Below are 25,620 nucleotides of genomic sequence, written 5' to 3'. Positions count from 1 at the left end.
CATTGGCTCGTTTTATGTCTGACAGTTCCTTTATTACCAGATTTCATTTCAAATCCGATTTCCCCCGTCTCATTACTCTGTCTTGCTCTCTGTTTGTTCTCTTTTTCTTTTTCTGTCTGACAGTTCTCCTATTAGTGAATTTGGTTTGGCTTTTGTTTCATACTTTCTGGTTTTTTATTCTCCTGTGTCTTTTTCTTGCTCTTTTACTTAATTTTCTTCTGTCAAGGCCTGCTTTTCTTCCTGCCTATTCTCTCTGCATATACTGAGCTTTTGTTTAAAGCTACAAGATTTCAGCACATTGTGACACTTGTTCATTGCTAGAAATTGTTAGACCCATTTTAGAGTCTTAGTTGCTTCAGCTGCTTTGGCGTAAGAGCACAATCACTAATCTAAGAACCAACACTTCTATATAGCCATCAGCTCTGCTTCTCAGCTCCTAGAACATGCCCTAGATCTAAGCTTACTCGATTACGAATGAGGACGCTGCTTTTGAATTCATTACTTTCTCGCAGCATCATTCATAAGCCATTTAGGTGCCTTCCAGTTAGAAGGAAAATGTGACTGACGCACAAGTCATGTTTCCACTCCGCTCCTTGCAGGTTCTCATAACATTATCACTGTAGTAATTGAATGCTGTCCTGGAGCACATTAACAGGCACAATGAACATTACTTGCAGTTTCTTGCATTTCAGCTCCCCCCCAGGGAAACAAACATTTGTGTGTGCAGATCGCACAAGTCTTGCTGTAAGACATTTCAAAGCAGAAAAGAGAGGTTTTCTGTGGATTTCATTTGGGAAAAGGTGAAAGGGTTTCTATTAGAAGCATCCAACTGGTCTCCTAATCCTTTAAAGAACCCCGTGAAAACCATCAGGATTGCACGTATCCATTGAAAGAGGGCAAACATTTTCAAAGCACTCAGGGTACTGAGAAAAAGTCAGCAATACCTCACTTATTTGCCACCTGCACTGTGTACCAAAATATGAGCAAGACCAAGCAAGCACTGCTGGCCTGCTAATGGAGTTGATGGTTGGAGTAGGTGATCTTAGGGGTCTTTTCTAATCTTAATGATTCTACAGTTCTATATCTGAGTGCACTTGCTGCTATTGACTGCAAGGAGAAGGAGCAGAATGTTGTCTCCCTGACATACTCTCTCCCTACATATTGTTGTCGTGTTTTTCAAATTAGAAAAAAAAATGATAGAGAATTTTCTGCTTATAGAAGAAAGGAGCTTTACTAGATTTCTAGGTGGGAGCTCAAACTGATTTATTATTTGTCAAGAGACACATTAAATAAACTTGGCCTTTTTTGCTGTCATCAGCTGTCTCAAAGACAAGTTACAAGCTCCAGAATTTCTTTTAATGCCAGAGCACTTACGTGAGGGAAAGCAGAGTTGAAGAATCTCACATCTGGGAGGAAAGTGTGATTTCAGGGATGAGTGTTAACCTGCTCAAGCTATTCACTAATTCAGTGGGCAAACGGTTCCTGAGCAGGGTCTCTAGTGGGGGGGGGGGGGCGGAGGGGGCAAAGAAACTAGTAAGTTTTCTTTGGTGAAGTAAAATTTGGTGAATAAAGAGGAGGAGGAAGTGCTGTGTAATTTTTTAGCTTATAACAATGATCTCTACCTAGTGACTCAGCATTCCTTTAAAGGTCATTACTGCCCAAGTGCAAGGACTGTACTTCCATTCGGGTATTTTTAGCCTCTCCATTGTCTCCAAAGACAATTTCAAGTCATTTATTGTTGACAGGATCACAAGCCTCTCCCATCTTCCTGTTTTTCAGACTCAAAAATCTGAAGTGGTACTCTTATAATAACCAGCAAAAATAGGAGGACAATGATTTTTGCCCGTGCTTCCAAAAACTAACAAAAAAAGCAAATTGTGTGTCACACTGCAAGATAATCACACCCCATTAACACCCCATTCCATTTGGTAATGAAAGCAAGAAAGTAAGAAGCTAAAAGTAATACGTTAAATAATAAAGTAAGTAATAAAATAAGCTAAGTAATAAAGTAAATTAGTAGTAAGCTAAAGAAAGCAAGAAAGTCAAAAGAGTATCATTGTGTGTATAACGATGGGGCAGTGAATCACAGTGTAAAGGTGTGCAGTCATGCAACTATTTGCCATATTAAAATCCAGTGGATATCCTCAAAACTGCAGCTGTGGGAGCTAGATAGCAATCATCCCTTGCTATGCACAGATTCTGTATTCTTGGACCAATATCAGATTAATCAAACCGAGTCTAAAGTTAGAAAAAAGAAATTAAGACATTCCTTTGCTTTTGAATAGAGTCATCTGAATTACTTTCTCAGACTTAACAGTATGAATCACATTTCCACAGTGCAAAGACAATTCATCTGCTCTGGGGATAAACAACCCATCTCCATTCTTGCAAACCTTGCCCCACCCCAAGTCACTTTGTTCCCTCTCTTGTGATTTAGATAACGAAGACTTTCCAATAACTGTTCACCACTATACAGAAAAAATCCTCTTTGGGTTCTTTGAGTAGCGTAGAACCTGACTAAACTGCAGCAAGCAAGCTGGGATTAGAAATTTCAAAACCATTTGGATGCACAGTTGTAATTTGCCTTTGAGAACAATCCACCCTCACAGCACCTCCTGCTCCTTCCTTCCAAGCAGCACATCTGGCCCACAGGGCCCTTCAAGCCCACCTCAGGTTAATAATGTCTGTGTGCTGCTGAACCCTAGGGCAGAGACCTCTGCCCTGTCAGCCAGCAGCAAAGACTCTTTCCTCCCACTTCAAAGTAGAAATCCAAGGCTAGACCCAACAAATTTAGCCTTAGAACAAACCCAATATAAGCCTAAATAAGTCCTGAAATCAGTCTGTTAATCCACTACATTCTTTGACTCAAAGACCTGGTTCACTCCACGGAGAAGCAAAGAATGGAAGAAAGCCCTTCCCCTGGCCCCTGCCACACTAACTGGAAAACTGTCTCAAAAGGACCCCTGCTGTCACTTCAATAAACGGGTCTGACTGCTTACACCTGAGTACACACCAGCTTCAATTATTGTGTGTAACTAACTTTAGAAAATAAAAATTTTATGAAGTGTTGTGACATCTTGAAAAAGTCAAATAGTTCATAAGAGTCAGGATAAGAGGCCACAAGAGAGGAAGGAGTTGATGTTATATGACAACGCAGTATATCTTGCACACAGTTGAAAGAAAGCCTCTTGGCAGCCTCCTGATAGTCACGCAGGCTTCAACCAGACACCCACCAACAGAGCTGTAAGAGATCCATCCTTCAGCATCAGCATCATTCGGCTGTTACCGAGTAACTAAAAGGCAGGACTAAACATAAAGCACAGCTCAGACTGCACATCTACAGAAGTGATCTGAAACAATGAATTTGGTCTTAGGACTTTGATCCACATAAGCATAATTTCTGAACCAGTGAAAGACAATAAATTTCCTGAAATAGAATCTGCACTTCACAACGATTAGTTGGGTTGTATTCAAATGCAAGAACTCTGTAGGCCAGCTCTTAAGTACGTGCTGACTGTCAATCTGATGCTCCAAACTGATACTGACAAGTAACATTTGTGTCTGCACTACAATTATCAGCAAAATCCAAGCAATCTTAGATGGAAGATGAGCACAGGGCCCCTGGTTCTCACTTTCTCATCCTCTGTGGATTGAATTCAGGACTGGTTCTAATCGGAATGCTCAGCTGGAATCATGAACTGCTTTTAAGCTTCTGCCAGGAGTCCATCTCTACCACGTCCAAGGTAATTATGTGCACCAGAACCATCATGGACCCCACACAGTCCTGCCAAAACTCCAACCACTTCACTGGAACTAAAATTTGGCCCAGAGAATGACATTTCTTAATTCAAAGAGCATCTTGTTAAAAATTTGCTAGGAACTATCTGCTAGTTGTTTATCAGCAGGAAGACAAATTTAAAATACAGTTTCTATCTTTCAAAACTAAGAATTGCTGGCTTTATAGTAACATTACTGACTTGTAAATAAAGAGTAAAAAGCAGGGTAAAAATCTATCTTGCAAGATAATATCTCCCTCATAAATACTCAAATTACATCTACCTAGTAAATACATGGCAAGCAAGGCTTCTGAGACACTTAGCTCTTCAACTGTTTGGAAAAATGCTTTGATATTTTTAGTAGATTAAATGTAAGTTGTGAAATAAATACTCTCTTATTTGCCTTTTACTTAAGGTTACTTGAGATAAATTACCTCAAATGCATCCTTCACAAAACAAACCATTCATATTTACATTTCTTTCCTAACACATCTTTCAAAGATGTACGTAATACCACTTTCCATCCCATCCTCAGGAAAAGCCAACAGGATACAGAAAGCAAGAGTCAAACAAGCTGAAGGCTTTGTTCCAATCCACATATCCTGATTCTTCATCATCAGCTTAATCACAGTTCCCCTACAGTTCAAAAGCATTTAGAGGAAAGTGTCAAGTTAAAGAACATCAACACCAGACTTCAAGAAAAAGGAAAGCAGTATGCAGGTAAAATCAAGTATTAAGGCATCTGCATATTTCAGATCTTAGTTCAGGAATGCTCTCCCTCATAAAGACCTGACTTGGCCAGTAAATAAGGCACCCAGCAAGCAGGCAACCTATATGGCTTCAGAAGACCAAGCTCAGCATGTTGCCAATTTCACAGCCTTTTAAGTCCAGGCCACGCGCTCTCATGATCAAAATACTTCGTTAACTGACAGTAAAAAAAAAAAAAATTCTGTGGTAGAAGCATCTCATCTGACTGCTGAAGATGTTACCCTTACATGAACTGAAACGGGTGTGCGTCCTTTCCAACTTCACCTCACTGTCTTCATAGTTATTGTTCTAGAATTTGCAAGTTTCTCCAGATGCTGCATGGGTGAGCTACGGGTCCTCTGCAGCACTGAATCTTTCAGAAGTCAGGCCAAAAATAAAGCAACTTATCTGGACCAACAATACTTACTAAGTCAGAAATTGCAAAGGAATTGGAAAAGGCTTTGCTATTGCTGTGAGGCAAAATAAATTGAAGAAAAAATTACGCTCTAACTATTGTTTATATTCTTGTTTTCAAACAAAAAGCTCTCTTTTGTGCAAGATCACTCTAATCAATTGGTTTTAATCAATTGTTTCAAAACCTATGATTGAATTTTGAACAAACTGTAGGGAGACTGCCAATGAAGTCCATGCCTCACTCCCAGTAAGACTGTTTTATGAGGCACAATATTGCACAAATCTCATCTAAAACTGAGCTCTACCTCTGAACTATTTAACAGTTAGGTGAAAATGCTTTGCTACACTCTTGCTGTAATTCAGCTGAGAGGAGGCTCCAAGTGAAACAAAACTTCAGAATGCCACTATATTTATATCCATTCTTGTGTAGCTTAAAATACCCAAGACCACTTCCAGCAAAAATTTCAATTGCTGCAGAAACTTAATGGACCTTAAATTTTCATATAGCAGAAAGCCCAACATGGACAAACAGGTTGATGTTATTTGGAATATTGTAGGAAACCGAAAGAGCACCCGAGGGTAATAAAATAAAATACAGCTCCCAACCTCTAATAGTCTGTGTTTGAGCTGACAGCAGTGATGCACATGTTCAGTGTGAGAACTTCTCTGGACAAAATAGCAGTACAAATGAAACAGTCTGTCTTTAGAAGGGACAGACAGAGCTGTTGGTAAAATCATATGCAACAAAACCTTCTGCCCACACACACCCAGTGCATGCTCACATGCAAAGCAGAAGCTGCTATCACTCTGCCATCTGTCCCATAGGAAAGCATCTATGTTTGGTGGAGTTCACCCAGAGGAATGGCAACTGTTGTTTCACCATTGCTAGCAGTAGGTTTAGTCCAGTATCTAGTGACAAAATACTGGAGGGCAGAAATACTGCATTACATCCTGGTGCGGGTCTCCCTGTTTTAAACCCTTTAAGTGGAACTTTTCTGATGCTAAAGAAAAGTGATGGCATGAAAGCATTTCTGCTCTGTTTAAAGTTTCCTTAGCTCAAAAGCCACCCAAGGCCACCTGTATTTGACTTGTTTAAACAAATTCCCACTCAATCATTTCTTCCTAAAGCATATCTTGAAGTACAATACAGTTGTAGTAATCTGGAAATAAATTTTATTTTAAGGAGGTGCTTCAATTTTGAGTTTACCACGCTACAGTATTACCTTTATTTCAAACAATTAAACAGGAGGGCCCTACCTTTTTCTGAGCAAACAATGGGTTACGAATGAATGAACACATTCTGGCACAGCGCAGTGGTGCTGTTTCTTGCTCATACAACCTTTCTTCTTTCCTATTCAGGCAGATTTCTCAACTTAACCTCTGTGGCTCCTGCCCCTGATCCATGAGCAGATATTATATATTCCTGGCACTGTGTGCTTGGTCCCTAGCTATAGACATTGGATTTATTTTAACTTTGTATTATTTGAAAATTTCTGATTTGCTGTCCATTTTTTAAGGTCAGCCTTACAAAACATGCACTCTCTACCTTTGCTTGATTTAGCTTGTTAAATATTTTATTTTATTTGTATTTTTATTAGCTGGATACAGCCCTCGGGGGCACTCTTATGAAGGATGCTTTTGAAATGTAAATGTGATTGATTTGATATTACAGCTTATATTATTCTACTTGCATAGTGCCTTTGGGAACAAAAGAATGTAGTTGTTTTGTTTTTTTTTTTACTGATGAGAAGGTCCTATGGTAGGTATTCTCTTCTCTGCAAAAATCCTACTAATTTCTAAAATAAATAAACAAAAACTTTGAATGAAAAGTGTTTGCATGCTCATATCAACCAACTTTTAGTGCTTCCTCCATTTTCTGGACTATTTTGGATCATAAAAAACAGTAATTTTGATTCTTCCATTTAAGAGGCAATGTTGAAATTCGCACATGATGCAGACGCTTTGTGTTTAATAGGCAGAAGAGTGTAAATCATGCATTATTACCACAGTTGCTAATGAAAATTGAGTTAAGCACTGTTAAGCCATCTTAGACAAGAGAAAAGGTGCGACAGAAAAAGAAAAATTTGTGAAGCCCTGTGATGACTCAGTCATGTTTTGAGAGTGATTCAACCGTCTTTATAAGATAATTAAATAAATGGGTGATTCCTTTATGTAACAGCACTTCCTTTAACAAGAGCACAAACCAGGAGAATATTCAAACATCTGGAAATGCTGGGTTACCACATCCCCATTTGAAATATTTTGTTCCACCTCCCCCTTCTGTCTCCATAAGAACCTCGAAGGAAAGAAATGAAGAATGAATGAAAAGAACAGAGCAAATACATTTCGTTGTAATGCTGCAAGGAAATCTGGTGTTTTCAAAAGAAGTGTGTTTGAATGACTTCTACAACCATTCAAATCCCAGCAATTTAGTTGAAATATTTTTGACTGTAATGAACAGTGGAAATCATTTCAAAATAGCCGTGTATTGTCCAGGGAGATACTAAAAGCAAAACAAGTAACTAAGAAGCTATCTGCATTTCACATGCACAATATTAAAATACACCCACAAGAACAAAAGGCATTTGTGTAAAATTTAAGCAATATTAAGCATGCAGTTTTTCCAGTGAATTGGTGAAGCTCAGAAGACATAACTAATTAGAACAGAAGGCTGCAACAGTTAGACTATTTCAGAAAGAATAGTTAAGGTACGTTGCCATATGGTTCTGAAACCTCATTTAATGCAATCCAAATAGAAGAACATGTGCACGTACCCTTGTGAGTTGCCCAAGCATTAATACTGCCTTTTAACTCAGCCATTTAGTGCAGGCACAACTGTTACTGAGTTGCATGACTTTAGACAGTGAAAGTAAAATGAAGTTTATAAAAGCTTACAGGAGCTGTGAAAACAGCATAAGCCAAAAGACAAATTTAATATTCACTTACTTGTTATCTGACATAAGATTACCCATTCTGTTGAGCAAGACAGCAATGTACAGCAAGAATCTTTAACTTCAAAGCAGTGCCTGTACCTTTGCACTCAATGTCATGCAGTGGATTCTGCAGTAACGGGCACAATCTATATAGTATCAAAGTTGCAGAGTTACATGCCAAAAATACAGTCACAGCTAAAGTCACTTAATAGCAAAGGCCTTCATCTTTGAAAGTATTAGATACCATCTGTTCATATCCAAGCACACTCTGAAAAAAAAATCAGTAAGAAAATTTGAGTTTTAAAAAGGCGCTGAGGTCTCATCTACAAATCTAAGAAGAAAAGAAAAGTTAAAAACATTCAAGACCTAGACAAAAAATTTGGCTGTCATTCACTTCTGGCAAAAAATACAGGTGGGTTTTTTAAAACTAATGAAGAAATAGCAGTGTTGAACATTAGACTTGCCTTTAATTAGGATATCATGCTATTGATGCAATCCAGAAACAACACCAAAACCAGAACTTTGGCTCTTCCTCACAAACTTTGTGAGTAATGAACCTCATTTAAGTGCCAAGGCTTAGTTCACCACCTAAGAAAATACATCATTGCACCCTGGAAGAGAAATTCTACAACAAGAATTAGTAGTTTGAAAGTCTTTTTTTTTTTTTTTTTTTTTTTTTTTTTCCTTCTGCTTTTCTTCTTTACCTCATCAAAAGATGCTGTCATACAAGCTCTTTGACTTTTATTTTAACCATGGAGTTAGCAAGTTTGGGGTATCAAATAATACACAAAATAAATCCTTCACTGAATCTAAAAGAGGAACGGAAGTCTGATTTTGCCATTTTTTAATCAAATACAAATGCTTTATCCCATAGTCCTTAGCTCACCCATCAGCAGGCAGAACATAACCCCTGAGAGGGTCCAGTAATATGCGAACTGTGCTTCAGCTCTGGAACCAGCAACTACCATCCACTGGTTACACGCTGACACAAGATACCATGCACACAGATTGATCCCCTGCTCACACCGTTGGTGACAGGATAACAGACCTGTGATTGTATTTCTTCCGATTCCCAAATCTCAATTTTCTGGGTGTTGGAGACACTCCTTTAATTGTGTTTATTTTACAGCTTGTCGATGCAAAATAAATTATTAACTCTCCCATTCCTCCAAAAGACATTTTAAAAGATTTTTAGACATACACGTGTTTAAAAAGCGTCCTCTGTTGATCCACATCTCTGCCACAGGTTTGTGTGCTGCTTTCTGTTCTCCTCAGAGCTCGGAAAAGAAAGTACCTTCTCTGAATCCCAATGCCTAAATGTATTCATTGACATTTAGTAATGTGTTTTACTACTCTGGCCTTTGAATGCGTTGTATTGCAACTGCCTGGTCATCCCACAGCTTCCCCACAGGTCAGTGATACTTCTAAGAAGGGAATAAGCAAAATCCCATTTGAGCTGATGATATCACCTCCTTATTGCAGAGCCTTTGAATTAAAGGTTGTGAATAACAGTTGCAACGCCAGACAGCTCATTGCTTTTTGTATCAGCTCCCTTCAGAAACTACCTCATTGCTATCAGCGAGAGCCATACTCGTAACAATGGGCTACAGAAGAAAGCTCGCCAGCGTGCTTTTAAGATGACAATAGATTTTGCTGAAAGTTAATTCTGAAAATAATTTGACTGTAGACGAGGTTTTCTGACATTTGCAGCACTTATTTTGAAGAAATCTAAGTGAGACAGGATGCACAGAGAAACTGCACAGAGCGTTCGCTGCAGCATCGTTCTTTTTGTCACCTCTTTGACTGGTTACATTTACCTAGAGTGAAAAATATCAATTAAAAAAAAAACACTCAAACATGTAAAACATCATCTGGATATTTCCATATTCCTCAACGCTGGTTGTACTGGTAGAATTTTGCATAACTGAGCAGTCTTCTATAACAACAGCATAAATGTTATACATTAATTTATAATTTATCCCAACTGCTTCAGAGACTACATTCTTACAGCACATTGAAAACCAACCATCTCTGTAAGAGGGAAAACTATCCAGGCAGCACCAAAAAACAGCATGATTTTGTAGATCTTGTAGAAGGTTGATGGAAAAAAACTGCCAAAATAGACTTATCCCAACAGGAAAAAAATAAAAGCATACTCAAAGTGTGCACTGTGAAATTACACGAAGAGGGCACGCACTAAAGCAAGGCACAGGCTTGCAGGTAAGTATTTATACAGGTATACAGAGCACTTTCTTTCTTCAGATCAGCAGAACTATCAGTTTCCACTGCAACTGCACTTTCTTTCCCATGGCTGCATTTCCATAGGGAAGACTAAGAAACAGCTCTTCTCCACCCTTATTCTCCTTTCTATCCCCCTCCACAAGAGAAATCAAGATGCATTTTTTGTTTTCTTAGAACTGGATCACCTGATATTACAACTGACCGATAGCTTTGATTTTTTGGACAGCAATTTGCTATTAAAACCACAAGATTTTTCTTAATGAAAAACACTTCAGACAAATTAGCTGGACTTCAGCTGCCTACTGACATTTCTCAAGCCCTGGTCTCGAGCTGACTTTCCAGGAAGACGTTGCCTCACACCTTCCTGCCAAGTGAGCACCCCATCTTCTTCTAATAGCATTTTATGTGCTCAGCAATATTTAAAGCAACTGAATCTTACATCTATTTAATGTCTTTTCCTAATTCAACACCTGGTTGAGTAGAGATGAAGAGGAATCTCAGAGCTTTAGCTACTTTTATATACAGTTAAATTGTAATGTTATTTTAAAGAACAGAGTTCCCTAAGATCATATCAAGTCCATAGATTTAAGAGAGATGTATCCTATAAATTCACTGCACGCTTCTATTTATGTATAAGCCATTGGTATTTTGTAACAGTATTGTTTATTACTACACTATTTCATACTGTTTCACAGTTGTGGAAGACAGAATCGGCAAGGAATCCACAGGGGGCTAGTGAAACCAAGTCAATGTTTTGCTATTCAAATTCTAGCATGAAAGCAGGATTTTTCATCAAAAGTGCTGGTACAGATTTTTCAAAGTCTCTTTAAAATACTTCTCCTATAAACTCTGTCACAGTACTTAATAACGTTCTCATTTCATTCCCAATCATGAAATCCACCACTGAATTACTTAATGATTTCTAAGAAAAAATTAAAGATTCTTAGTACATTCTTCTATAGCTGATTTGCCTTTGTAAGTTACTTCTGTAAGTGATTGCAAGGAAAGATGCTTTATATATATATATGTATATATATGTATATATATAAACACACACAAACACATACATACAAACACACACGCATTACTTAGCCAAAAGAAATAAGAATAACCAGCCATCACTTTCTGCTGGCTGGAAAACCACTGTAGCAGGTAACAACTGTTTTACTGGAAGTTGAATTTCAGATGACAATATTCAAAGCACAGTAACTGACAGAGAAAAGATGGATACATTTGAAAAGAAGGGAAAACAAAGTGCCTGAGAAGGAGAAGTGAGAAGGGTCTCTGTCTACTGCTGAGAAAGAAAATCTGCAGCTATTCAAAATTTTAACGTGTATTTATGCTAAACACCAAGTTGCAATTTGTCATATGTTGGAGGACCAAAATCCTCCAGTACATTTTTCTAGTGAGAAATGTGTTGAACCATATTTCAAAATATTTCAAAGCCTCTATTATTTTAGACTAGGAAAGAAGCCCTGGTTCTTTGTACTACCGGTTTTGGTGCAATTGATTTACTTCCACAGAAATCATTCTTCTATCAGCATGGAAAACATAAATGTCAAAGCAGCTGTAATATACGTGCACCAATAAAGTCATCTGTTATGCTTCCCCCCCCCCCCCCCCTAAGCAGCAAATAAAAAAAGATTTTTTTAACCTCTACTAGAATTAAACTCAGGTTTTTAAAGCAAAAGATTACCGGAATGCTTCTACACAGAGGTCCTACAGAGAGAAAAACAAGCCTAAGCTACAGACCAGTAACCAGAATCTGTGAATTCCTTTCCAGTCTTGACAGAATCATTCAAGCTTTCTCGCCTCAGTCTCTTCACGTAAAATCAAATACCAGTGTCAATGTCAAAGATCTATGAGTTCAAGTTATTCCCATGGGTAACAAAATCCGTAAATTTAGAAATAAAATAATTAGAAAGGAATTACGTGTTTAAAGAACCACACATACATGCACATATTCTTTGTGGATCATCTGTTCTGCCAAAATAAGTCACCCACTACATCTATGTTTTCTAGTTGCTACCAAATCACTTTGCAACTTGCTCAATGGCCTCTAATTTGTTTTCCCAGTTAGCAAGGTTAACTATATTCAAAAACAAAATAGGAAAAATAACCTGAAGAAGTCCCAAGAAGTCCCTGCTTAAGGTTTTTCTGCTTCTGGAAGAACAAAAAAGAGAAAAAAAAACTTTCCCCCCAAATAGAACGTATCTTAAGAGTGCAACAGGTGTCATAAAGAGAACTAGATCATACAAATCAAGTACACAACACAGGCCAGAGAGTTAGTTTCATATGCTGGAAAATGGAAAATAAATCCATGATTGTACAGAGGACTGGACTTCCTCCTATGCAACCCTTTTGGTGCTCCATGTCACCATAGCATCTCACTGCCACTGCAGAATACCAGGAAAGTATTTATGCCTCTTTTGTAAAGTCTGGTCTGGGATAAGACCTCGCTAACTTCAAGGTAGAAGCTGCCCACTGTCCAGGTGTTTGGGAACTGCTGAGTCACGGCCTGAACCTCTGATAGATCACCTGAGGCGAGCAATGAGTCAGCCAGAGGAGCACAGGTGAAGGCAATTCACCTGTGCTCAACTCTGGAGCTTGGCTCCACTCCTCCTAGACCTATTTAAGAGCTGGCTACCAGGGGGGAAGGATCTCTTCTGGAGATCAGCTCTGCTGGAGTTTTGTGAGTGAGCCCAGGATGGGGTAAGCCTTCTATTTATTCTCTTGTGTTACCATAGTCTGCTTTGTCAAACTCTTTTGTTTATTTCATAATTATAACATCTTAATATTTATTGATTATACACCAGGACACTCAGAACTATTTAAAAAAAAAAAAAAAAGAGAGATGAGCAGGTGATAAGTTTCAATAAATCTTTTACAAACAAAGTAAATTTTACAAGGTTTTAAGGAATAGCTCAAGTTTGCATAGGTTAATCCTGTTCCAACTCATGTGTTCAATATCCACTTATTTCAGCAGTCTAAGAACTAACACCTTTTTCAATGCCATCACTTCTTTCTGTTACACAGCTTTAGGAAAGCTGTTTTCTGTCCTACAAGATCATTCCAAAAAAACTGACTTGATTCATCACAGCCACATAGACAAGAAAGCATAAGACATCTGTTGCAGATATTGTATTAGGTGTCTATCTGGCATTGAGACTGGGATGTGACGTGCCAGGAGTAGGCAATATCGGGATGTGATGCTGCAGGACCTCCCCTGCTCTGTGATGGATGTATGATGCATGCTTTAGGGGCATAGATGAAGCACATAGAGTATATAAGCTGGAGTTCACTTGTAATAAATGCCATTTTGCTGTTCACCATATTGGTGTGAATGCCCAGTGATTCGGCCCTGGCCCTATCGAGGCCAGTATCGTAGATCCTTAACACACGACATATTTGAAATAACTAAATTATCTTCAAAAGATCTACTCAGAATATTGCTTTAACTCTGAAATACGAAACACCAACATAGCACACTATTGCACAGTCTGGCACTGACAGAAAGACCGGCGACATTCTTTTTCTGTATCTCAAACTAAATCCAACAGATATGAGAAGAAAGGGTCTTTGTTACGGACCTCCTTATTATTACAAATGGAACAGGTCAAAGTCACCGTGAAGTTTCTTCACAGTTGTTTCTCATCTCTAGAAAAGCTGCATTAAGCACCTGCCAAATGAGAAGTCGAACAGGTAAAGCAAAAACAAACAGCACATGAAAAATGTTGTTTGCTTTTTTCTCCTTTAAAACACCAAGAAAATGAACTTCAGTTTTATATCTAATGCCTATGCATTGCGGTTTAACAGAAGCATTAAAAATAAATAAACAGAATTTGAAATAGCTTTAAGAACCACAGAACAACACATCTGTTAACCAAATGGAAAGTATCTAAAAAATTTAAGAGGTTGCGGAAATTGTTTTATTCTTTCGCATTGCCCAAAATCATTATGTGCTCTTCTGTTCTAATTGAGTCCTCTAAGCTATAAGAGTTTAAGTAAACACAAGTGTCCAACCATAATGTCTGTTTATATCAGTCTTTGATCAAGCCTAACTGCAACAAATTAGGAAGAGTCTTTAAGTAGTAATTAGCTGCATAATGAAAGACCAACACAATATATGCATAACATCTTTCTCACAGACCAAAACTACCAGCAGTATTAAGGGTGGTAATCTGTAGCTGGTTTTGAAGACCTCATGTTACGTAAGAGCTCGAATTGACTTAAGCATCAGGATAAGAGAGGATGCAATAAGCAAAGGTTCATGCTAAAATAAACAGTTACTGAAGATTACCATGTGCTTCATGTAGCATTTCCTGATCTACTGTGAGGAGAAGGAGAGAAGTAAGGGCATAAGGAGAGTGACTGAGTGTAACCAAAGAGGGAGTACAGGAGGAGGTGGAAGTCTTCAGCATAAGTGGAAATTAGTTTCTAATTTCCATTAACGACATCTTTACACCATTCCACTCTCCCTTAGAAAATTAAAGAAAATGCAAACAACCACACAGCATTTCACTGTTTGCATAGACTCTGTTTCAAGGTTGTCAATACACTGAAAGGATCCCCCAGAAAATTAATGTGATATGGCAAACCAATAAGAAAGGTGTATTTTTCTTCTGGGTCTTGTTCTACTTCATTAGCCAGCAGTAGTAAAGTCTCGGAGCGTGCAACTGAGCAATTTGTCTGTTGTCTCAGAAACATACCAAACATATTCGATATGCAGGAGGAGAAAAAGAGATTACATTTCTTCTTACTAATTTGCATTTGAGAAATCATGCAGTTTTCATGTATTTGTACCTTAAGAGTCAACAACCAAACCAGTGCTGGATATCTACATCTTTTGGTGGAGAGAGCAAATTTCCCATTTCAGAATTCATCTAGGAGCAGATCCACAAATCAAGCAGAAGATAACCCATCTTGTCTATAGCACATTACCTTTCCACAACTAAGCCAGAGAGTAGCACTTTATAAAAGAGCAGAAAATTAATTTCACCAACACCAGAAATTCTCTTTAAGAGACCTATTTTTACATCCTCAGTAACATTAAATATGTCTACATCCAATCCTTATTCAGAGCTGAAGGCAGTTTTTAAATTACCAGTTATGAAGTTAATTCTTTGCTAACAAGATTTGTGATTTATAGCAAGGTCTGTGTAATGTAACTATAGTTTGCCCTCCTGGTGCTAATTGATGACAAAGCACTACACACATCTTTTAAAAAAAACTTTCAAGAAAAATTAAACACTTCTTAGTGCATTGACCTTTATTGTACATAAATCACTTTGAATACTAATGTTATGATGATCTACAATTAAATTCTGCATTACTTTTAACAAAGGTATTCAGGGTGTGGAAGTTACATATCATTACAGAATTAATATACTCTTTCTTTTGTAAGAAATTCTAGTGGTAGAAAATAGCAGGGTAAAATAACATATGACCAGAATAATGTGGTTGGCTTGCATTATTTTCAGAAATTACAAAATGCCAAGCCATACTAAACAATTTAAAAATCAATTCCCTTTAGGTTAGTTTCCTGTGAATTCCACTTCCACTTGAGCTTTCTCTTGTGCGTGGCTTTGGGCTTTTTTTAGCTAACAGAAATTCTGGTAAAGGTAGCCAGTGTTTATGCTGAGAAGAAAAATAAGGATTTGTTCATCTCATTCTCTGATCCAACAGTAAATGTGTGAGAAGCGATCATCAGATCTGACAAAATACTGCAGAATATGTCTGTAAGCAATCACTGCAGTTGTAATACTTAAGCCCACAATTAGGGGGGTTACTTTCAATTCTGCCCTCTCAAAAATCCTTTTTAGTGTCATGAAACTACTTCTACGTAGCATCTCCCAAACGCAATCCTGTGTTGCGTGGACATCAGCACAAACAAATCTGGGTTCCCACTATTTCAGTTCTGACATTTTCTTTCCCACAGCTGCTACAAATTTACTCATTTCCAATATCCAGGAAGAGATGCTGCTAAATTTATCTTCTAGTTTTCTGACAGCATTTCTTGCTTTATTTCCATTGGATCCCCTTCCATCCAAATTAGGCCCCAAGAACCCCTTTTTCTAGCGTTTGCCCACAGCTTTTCCACCAGAACCCCCCCCCAGGACATTTAGCCTGATCTGTCATCCCTTACAGCTCATCTCAGCGCTGGCCAACTCAACAGTCCTTCACTCCCCTTCAGGACTCATAAGGTCAAGACTCACAAAAATCTTGTCTGGTAGAGATGAAGGACAACATCTTCCTTCTGTTCTCCATGCTCCCAGTATGCCATTCCTCACCTCAGAGAGCTCATACAGTGGAAAGTCCCCCTTTGGCCCCTTGTGTAATTAATTTGGGCCAGATCTTTGGTTTCAATTGTAAATCAATCAGGTTAGCCCTGCTTGGCCTCCTGCGGGCCTTCTGCTTTCTGCCAGAATTTCAGGGATGATTTTTATTTTAAAATATTTTTAAAAAAAGACAACACAAAACTAAAGTTTTCAAGGTTGCACACATCATTTATACAAATCAAAGCCTGCCTTTGTCTGCAAGCACTGGAATGCTCAAATTGCTGTAGGACTAAAACCTTAAAGTGATGCACACAGCTATTCTAACATAAGCTATACATCAAATTTTAAAATAACATGTTTGCATTAAATATTTCCACAGAACTAAGTGATCCAATCCAGGGAATATTCTTTAATAGGCATGAACTAGTTGAGCATTTTCTTTGTCAAGGTCCATAATCATCCATCTTTGAAAGGAATATAAAGGTTGCCATTAAACTCCCTGGAACAAGCACTATATTCCTCACTCTTTATCCAAAGACCAGCTACAGCAAGAGAGTCTCTCTCTTAATTATGCCTAATGAGAGAAATATAGAAAGTTATGAATAACATTTACGTGCTTGAAATTATGCACAAGTTTTACAGCCACCACCAATTAGGCCATTAACTAAGACATCTTCCCAAAGCAAAGGCACTTATATAAAATAAGGCTGGGTTAAGGAATGCCTTCAGTGAGAAAAGGAAACCATCCCAGTTTATTCATAACATAATGTTGAAAATATTAATTATAATTAGAGGAATGACTAGCTAGAAGGGCACTAAGTCATGACACCCAGAACACTTAGCGATCCAGAAGAAACTGTAATGAACTTGCTTAGGTCAAGGAAGGCTCCTGCAGTAGGTTTGTAGTGTAATTCCATCATGACTTATATATACGTCCTAGGGACCACAGAATTCAGACAAGCTTGCAATAACGGAAAGTGCTCTCTTAAGATCAAAAAGAGGAACAACAAAATTAAATTTACTTGATTAAAACAAATTTGATATATTTGCAGAAGAAAAAAGCTCATCTGATCAATTGAGAATTTTCGAGGATACTGCCAAGATGAAAATCACATCATAATTCAACCTGTTCACTTTTAACGAAGACAAAGAGAGAAGGAAAAGGAAGCACACCTCAGAGGTGAGCTCTAAGGTGAGGGCTTAATTATAGGGATGAGCAATTATCTTTAGTAAGAAATAACTTTAAAATTTGAACTATGGCCAAAGGTTATGAAGTAAACTTCTAGAAAAAGCAGAATCTCTTCCTTTCCCATTTCTGCCTGTGACTAAGGGTAGAAGACCACCTATCCAGAATAAGCCCTGCTGCAGAGACAAAGGAGAAAATAATTCAGTGGGGAGCAATAGCAGCCAAGTAGCCAAGTAAGATTTAGTATTGGAAGGCAGAGATATAGCATCATCTCCCCACCTGCTGCAGTACGCTCAGAATCTCAGCACAAGGAGCACACGCTTGGACAATATCCATAAGGAAAAACTGTGCATCTTCCAGCATAAATTGCAATTGTTACAAATGCCCTGCTCTCAATTCAGCAGAGCATGAAGGGCCCTTGGAAAACAGCTTCTGTAACCCTACAGGGCCACCCCAGCCTTCTCACTCCAAGGAAGAGCTGAAGCTGCAGTCAGTGAGGGCACTGGTGCAGCAGAGAAGGCAGAGTGCCTGGGGCTACTGAGAGCAGGGGAGGGGACAATCCCCAGGGTCCAGTAAGAGAGGTGAACATCAGTGCTGGAACAGACACCAAATTATGCTGCATCAGGAGCTGCTGGGGAACTGTGAGCCTTTTTTGAGATTAACCTATGCACGACACAATCCAGCAGTTCTGAGGAATTAGCATCAATACTGTCAGGTGGGATATCAGTGTTAGACAGATAACAGATAGGAGTAGAAGAACATTTGACTTTTAAAATACTTGGTGGTCATAAATAAGTGAGCACTGCAAGCAGTATCAACTGCAGAAGGCAGAAGATCATTTAAGTGCAGGTGCACAGGCTAACAGATAATAAAGCAATTCAATACCGATAAGCTTCAGCCCATACATCTTTTAGCAAAAGGAGAAGAAATTCTTGCCAAAACCTGTCCATAAACAGACGATAACAGAAAGTGGCAGGAATGTACCTCTAACATCCCTAAACCAGAGATGGTGAGTTCCAGGGGCTGCAGAAAAGCAATGCCATAGGAGCAGAGTAATGAGTTAAATGGACCATTGTTCTAACCTAGACATTTATTCTTAAAAAACAAATAAGAATACCCCATGCTGTTGAGATTGTTGTGTGTAGAGAAGAAAGCACACAAATACAGGCGACGATGGGAGAGTTCAGTGTGCAGCTGCAACAACAAAGACAGCCATCATCACCACTAATTTTGCAGTTCAATCAAGTTTTTTCATTCACAACTCTCCAAGGATTATACAAATGTTCATTAATGAGGTAACCAATTTCTTTCCAACTCAGACGAGTTAACAAAAAAGAAATAGTAAAAGCTAGTTTCCCAAGCTCGCTGTTTTACAGCTAAACTGCCACCCAATAGGAGATTTTATGGCATATTCACATCTAAGACAGCATCTAGAAGGCTCCACATTTAGAAACTGCTTGATGAACTGGGATAACGCATGAACAGAAAGGAATAAAGTTCAAGCATTAGACTTCTTGGCTCCAACTCCTTTTATTCTTCTGCAACTAATACAGTGATAGAAAGAAATTAGCTTCTTCAGGTACCTAATAACAGAATCTAAGAGTACTCAATCTCTCTCCACCTGCATACACACAATAAATAAATAATGATCGTGGCAATGTACCAGAGTCCTGTCCCTGAGCAGATGGATGTGAAAAGGATGGAGACAAATTGGAAACACTTCTGATCACAATGAGAATTCGCAGGGAGCTAGATAAAAAGAGGACTAGAATAAGAGCAGCTACATTATCAACTGTAATGGGCAGCAGCCGCCACAGGCTACAAAAAATTTCAGTTTTTCAGCATAAATGAGAAGGATATATAATAAAATTTTAGTAGCATTTTTCAACCCACAATGTCTGTCATACGCCAACAAAGCATAATCATGAATTTGGAGGAAGAGCGGCTTGGTAGATTACCAGTCTGCATGAAATGACCAAGTCATGCTATAATGGACTCCTAAAAAGATGAACTAATGTGCAGAGTAAGAAGCAGAAATAAAAATAATGGAGATAAGAAATAAAAATGCTCAAAATTTCTGGCAAGACCCACACAAAGCTCGCAAGCAAGGTCGCACCCAGACAGGACGAGACACAGGCAGTATCCATTCACCTGGAATCCAGAAGGAGCAAAGAAAAATAAAAGAGCTAATAGCAAACAAGTACAGAACACAGTTTAATACAGGGATCTGTTGGGATCAGGAACTAAAATATCCAAATAGTAAAACAATGTTTGTTGTTGGTTGTTTAGTGTTGGTTTTTTTTACATCAGGTCATGTGCAACAACTCTAGTAAGGGAAATAAGGATGTCACAGCTTCCAGAAAAAAAAGTACCATATTGAAGAGGGGAGAAATAGGGAACACTGACTTGGAAGGTAACATTTTAAATGCATGATGTTAATACAGTGCCCTGTTCACTCTGCGAAGACTGCACTTGGTAAAGAGAATGAGACACAATACACAGCACAGACAATTAAATGCAACGTGAGCCTTAGTGCATATATGACACAATGTTAATTTCCCCAGAATTATGCAAGAAAATGATGCAAAACTACTGTCAGACAAACCAAACAAAATAATCACGGAACTGAAACACAGATTATTGTTTTACATAAGAGCACCAAAGAATAAGTAGACATTCTGAAATTCCAGAAAGCACAGAAAACACAATCACTGCCTTCACTGAAGGCAAGTGAATGGGTGCTCCTAGCAATGCTAAAACAAGCAAAATAATCCTAAGAGACACACAAGATGCAAAATAAAGATGCAGCCTGAATACGTCTATTTCAACTTGATACAGCCATCAGAGACAGCATGAAGTTTAGCACCAATCATCCCACCTTGAAAGACTACGTGAGTGAAAAGACAATTGCACGTGTTGCCAGCAAGATGGGGCTTGAAGTATCATTCCTATAAAAGGGACAGCCAGTGCCTTGAGTGTGAAGGTCACTATCACCAGTGGAAAAATATGCACCTGATTGAAAAGAAATGCCTTGCAATAGTGTTTGCATGTGAGAAGTTTGGTTCAAGGACAGGAAATCATTCTAGTGGAAAGATCATAAATCATGAGGGAGCTTTTTTTTTTTGAATAGTGACAAGAAAAAGACTGAGATGTACATAACTGACTTTCCATCCAGAACAACCTTGTAGCATCAAAATATGGCAGCTTAACAGCAGTATTAACTCTTCAGTTTGACAGATTCAGCTGAATCAGTTTTATGCTCATATCGAAGGAGATAATGGATAGAATCAAAGAAATCAAAAAACAGAAGTTTAATCGCTCTTGCACCCAGTATCTTTTCAGGATGTTATTTCTTCCCATTAATACAAGTTTCCAAGTACAGAAAGACTTTCTTTCTATACAAATCAGAGAGATGAGGTAGGGGTACAAGGCATCAGTGGCAGTTCTTCAGAATCTTATCAAGAACTTCTTGTTTTCTGAAAGAAGCAAAACAGAATTTGAGTCACTAGCAACAAGAAATAAACTGCAAAAGATTCACACACTCAAAACCAGACAGATTTTCAACCTTTATAATGCCAGTTTGTTTTGTCTTTAACTGTAATTAAGACAAAAGGAATGATAAGTTTTCCTCAGCACTGCTATTTTAAATGAAAAAGAAGTATAGGAAACGTTCCCAGGAGAGAGTGGTGTAGTAGATATTACAACTGTATTCATGGTAGTATCCAAGGATCCATCTCTAGACACTGCTCAGTGAGTACTGTTATTTAATAAACACTACAGCCCACAAATGGGGAAATCTGAAGTCTTTTCCAAAGGTACTTTGCAACATCAAAATGTAATTTGTTATTCAAGGAACCTAGAGTCTGTGGAAAGCCAAGTAAAGATAACAAAAACTTCCCATACTTACCAACTGTACTCAAATAAAACAGTTCATGGAAAACTATTGAGGTAGAATAATAATTGGAATCTACTATCTTATGCATGCTTTAAAACGGTATGAAAAAAAGGGCCAGACACTGGAGTTTGAATACAGTTGATGCTGAAAATATCATGTTTCCTATCCGTTTAACATTTGTACAGTGTTAGAGCATCTCTCTCCTTTAGATTTGTTTCTGCAGTGCAGGAAGAAAGATCAGACCATCTTCAGAATGTGGTTGCTTTCGCATGGTTTTATATTTGAAAAAGTTAATCAGCTTTCTCAGCTTCTTTACTTAGTAATTTAAGCTCTCTCCTGGGAGATATCTTTGGTTAAGTTGCTGGAAGAGTTGTTCTGCTTTACAATCAGGTGTAAAGCACTAATTCTTCAAAGACATCTTCGTCTGGAGAAAAACATAGGCAAAACATGAAGTGTGTCCTTGGAATAGGGATAAAGATTGGCCATAAGGGGCTACTTGAGAGAAAATGATGCTAATTTCAGTTACCCAAATGCTGAGAGTAAGTCTTGGAGAATGCTAAATTCTTTTTGCATAGGAGGACACATCTTAATTAGCTAAGGCAAAGCAGATCCTTCTGGTCCACCTGATCTCCACATGATACAACTGTGTTGCACCTTGATAAGCTGTATCAAGCTGAAAGACCCGGGTTACACATTTTCATTTAGTACTGAAATACTTCACCTACAATAACCAGAGAAAAGAAGAAGCCAAAGCTCCTGTGATACAGAATGCCTTCACAATGGCCAGGAACTAATGGGCATACAGAATTGCTTACGGTTCCAGAAGCCAAACCACATCTCTGCAGCACAAAAGTGAAATACTCCCAGAACTCCTGCCAGGCTAAGCCAGAGGAAAAGCCTGAATGATCACAGGTCTGCAAGCCAATCTGTACTGAGACAAGGGAAAATCTCTATACCGGCTTCCTGGTGATTACACTGACCTGGCCAATTTATTATCCAAAAGCCAGTGACATCCTGGTTTTGATGCTCACAAAGAACCTGTTTTCACAGTCAAAATATCTGTGAGAAAAGTGCAGAGCATGGAATTCAATCCTGACAATTAGCAGAAATTCTAATGCAAGAAATATAATAAAAAATGCCATATAAATGTAGAGTTCAATGTGATAAAAGCTACCCTTATTTTATTTCAGGGCCCACTGGAGGAAAGAAACAGACCAAGGAACTTTTAATTCCACACAGCCAGCACATACACATCAAAGAGCATCTCCCAAAATTGGAGCAAAGCATGCATTTCAAGAGAAGTAGACAATCCATTCTTAAATAAATGCTGATGCAAATCCACCATCTCCCAAAGGCACCATTCCAACAACCCATCCTTTGGTGCACAGTGAAAACTAACAAGAGTCACTAATGGCAGATTTGCTACAAAGAATAGGACTATTCTTGATGGTATTACTAGGCATATTAGCAGTATTTGTTACTGTTCAGTAGATCCCATAGCATTGCTGACCAGCAGCAATCAGTTACATATGGATTGTTCCATCCAGAATTGGCTGCAGTCTTGGTTTCAGTTGGTGAAGGTGATTTCATCGTTACTTTGTTGGGTTTATAGCTCAACTCTCCTCATATTGATTTTAAGGCCTCAGGGCAGGACATGTTTCTTTTATGACTTTTAATTGTTCTACATGAATTCATGTGCATACTTGTAAAGTGCATCTGAAATGAATGCATAAACATTGCCTAGTAAACTACACAAATACTAGCAAACTACAAGCAAGCTGAATGAAAAACGGCAGCTCTGACAAGCATCAGATACATGACACCAGATTCCTGAAGTCGTGTCTCATTTAGTTTTCTCTCTCTACTTTCCTACTGTTATTCTGCCACAAAATTGCTTCACTTCAACTCCCACTCTCCAATCCTTCAGCTTTCTCCTCTCCGACTCCAACAAAAGGCCACCTATCTAGCTCACATTGTGGGCTCGCAGGTCACATTGCATTGCATATTCTTACTGCATCTGCTATCACTCAATCTCCACAAGGATGAACAGCGCCTAAAGCTTCAATGTGAAGGAAATAAAATGAGAAAATAATGCAGTGGGAAAAAAAAAAAAAAGAGGAAGAATAGGATGAAAAACAGGGGCTATTATATATAAAACATAAGGCAGCTGAACTCAGCTCTGTGATGTAAAGTACTACTGACATCTGCACTTTCAGAATGTGTGGCCTAATCCCTGCTGGAATCCCTAGTGCTTAATCTGTCATTTACCACACAGAGATTTTGTATTTACTGCCAGGTATTAATTTGCTACGCTTTCAGGCATAAAAATCATCAGGATTGGACAACATGGTCAAGAAAAATGTGGGGGTTGGACTGTTAATTTCTTTACATCTCTTCACAGAGATGCTTTAGCCTACTTTGTTTTAATTCATAAAAAAAGCAGTCCCAGCAACTGAAAATTTATCTCCAATCACATGTATTTCCAATGTGGCCACAGAAATATCTCTGGACCTGAAAAAAATATTGAGGTTATTTGGATCTAAACTACTTATTGAGAATGAAAACAAAATGAATTTCACATGGTAGAAGAATAGAACCAGATCTCCTTTGCTTTGCACGGCAGAGATTTTGGACAGGGAAGTTTCTGGGAAAGCTTCTCACTTCTGTTCTTCATACATTTTCTAGTTCAGAAGAGCCTTGAAGTTTTACCACCTGGGTTCTTTCTGTTACTTTGGATGCTGGAGTTCCAACAAAGGAGCGCTTCTCAGCCAAGTTAAAACAGACAGCGTTGTGCCCCAAGCATTTGGGGGAGAAAAAAGAAGCCCATTTCTCTTCTCTTCCTACTGCTCGTTTCCTTTTAGAAGGCACAGAAGCAAAATAGGTTGCTGTACAACGGAAAAAGCAGGGAAAGATCATTCCATTTGGGAGGGGGAGGAAACAGTTAATTTGAAACAAAGATAGCCAATCACTTCCAGTTCCAACAAGTAAGATCTAAAGAGATTACAGTTACAAACGCCACCATCAGCCCACACTTGTGCGATCCAGGAATGGGAGAAATGAAAGTCCGTGTTTGGATCTCCTAAATTTACAGGATGAATTTCTTTACTATTGTCCAGGGTTATTCGTGGGGTATTTTGAATATACTCTGTAGGCTATGCTACACTGACATTTCAAGAAAAGCATTTTGAACTTTCATAGAGGCAACTCATAAAAGCAGTTTCATTTTATGGCTGCATCCCTCATCAGACAATTCAGCACTGGCTGCCGTTGGTCATCAAATTCCTTCCTGTATCAGCCACATTTTAATGGCAGAAGCTACAAGGAATAATATCCCAGACTACATCAGTTCCTTCATTGATCAAGGCAGTCTCATATATTTTATTCCACTAAAGTCAACCTTCTTCTCTGCCTTCTCATTTCAAAAGGTACAACCAGACAAGTATTTTCCTACCAATTCTTGGCAGAGCTGCTATAAACAGTGAAGTCTTTCTTCTTGCCAACTCATCTACCAAATACTTGCTTTTGAAATGGAATGACCCTCACATTTTTTTAAAATGTAGATGTAGTGAGACTGCCATAGTTGCCAAACTAAGAACTATGTTAATTGATAGTTTGGCATTCTCTGCTTGCTTGAAGAAAACTGGATGTGTATTTTTATTGACAATAGTGTTTCATGCCAACTGAAGGCTAAAAGCTTAAATGAAAAGCCTCCTTGAAGTGAAGATCAGCGCAATCAGATACTAAAAAGCCAAGGTTTAGCTCTCCATAAGAAGTTAGCACAGGAAATCATCATAGGCTACATTGCATGGCATCAGTAATGCAGAAAGGTTTGCATACCTCTGCAATGACAGATTTTGGTGCAATATTTAGAATGGCAACATAGCACCAATTTAACTGCTCAGCATCCAAATAATTATGAAGAGCACCCCTCAGCAAGATGTAGAACCTTGGCACTATATCCATGCAACTGGACTTACATCACAACAGAAACAAACTATATTGAAAGGATTCCTTCAAATACTGCATAATTTCAGATTACATTAAAAAGCTGTGTTTAATTCTTCTATGAAAAGATTGTAAAAACATTGTGAAAATCCGACTTGCACAGTGCAGACAAACTCAGGTCAGCGCCGTATGCAGGCAGCGGATT

The 25,620-nt window shown here is 38.4% G+C and overlaps 1 protein-coding gene across 3 annotated transcripts in view; it reads right to left on the bottom strand.

Annotated features, from left to right (window-relative positions):
- ST6GALNAC3 (ST6 N-acetylgalactosaminide alpha-2,6-sialyltransferase 3) overlaps positions 1-25,620 on the bottom strand; it is a 202,055-nt gene that overhangs the window by 139,041 nt on the left and 37,394 nt on the right. The window lies entirely within an intron of this gene.

This window comes from Lagopus muta, chromosome 5 (genome assembly GCF_023343835.1).
Source record: "Lagopus muta isolate bLagMut1 chromosome 5, bLagMut1 primary, whole genome shotgun sequence".
NCBI classification, from domain to species: Eukaryota; Metazoa; Chordata; class Aves; order Galliformes; family Phasianidae; genus Lagopus; species Lagopus muta.
This window is presented reverse-complemented; position numbering and strand designations above follow the sequence as displayed.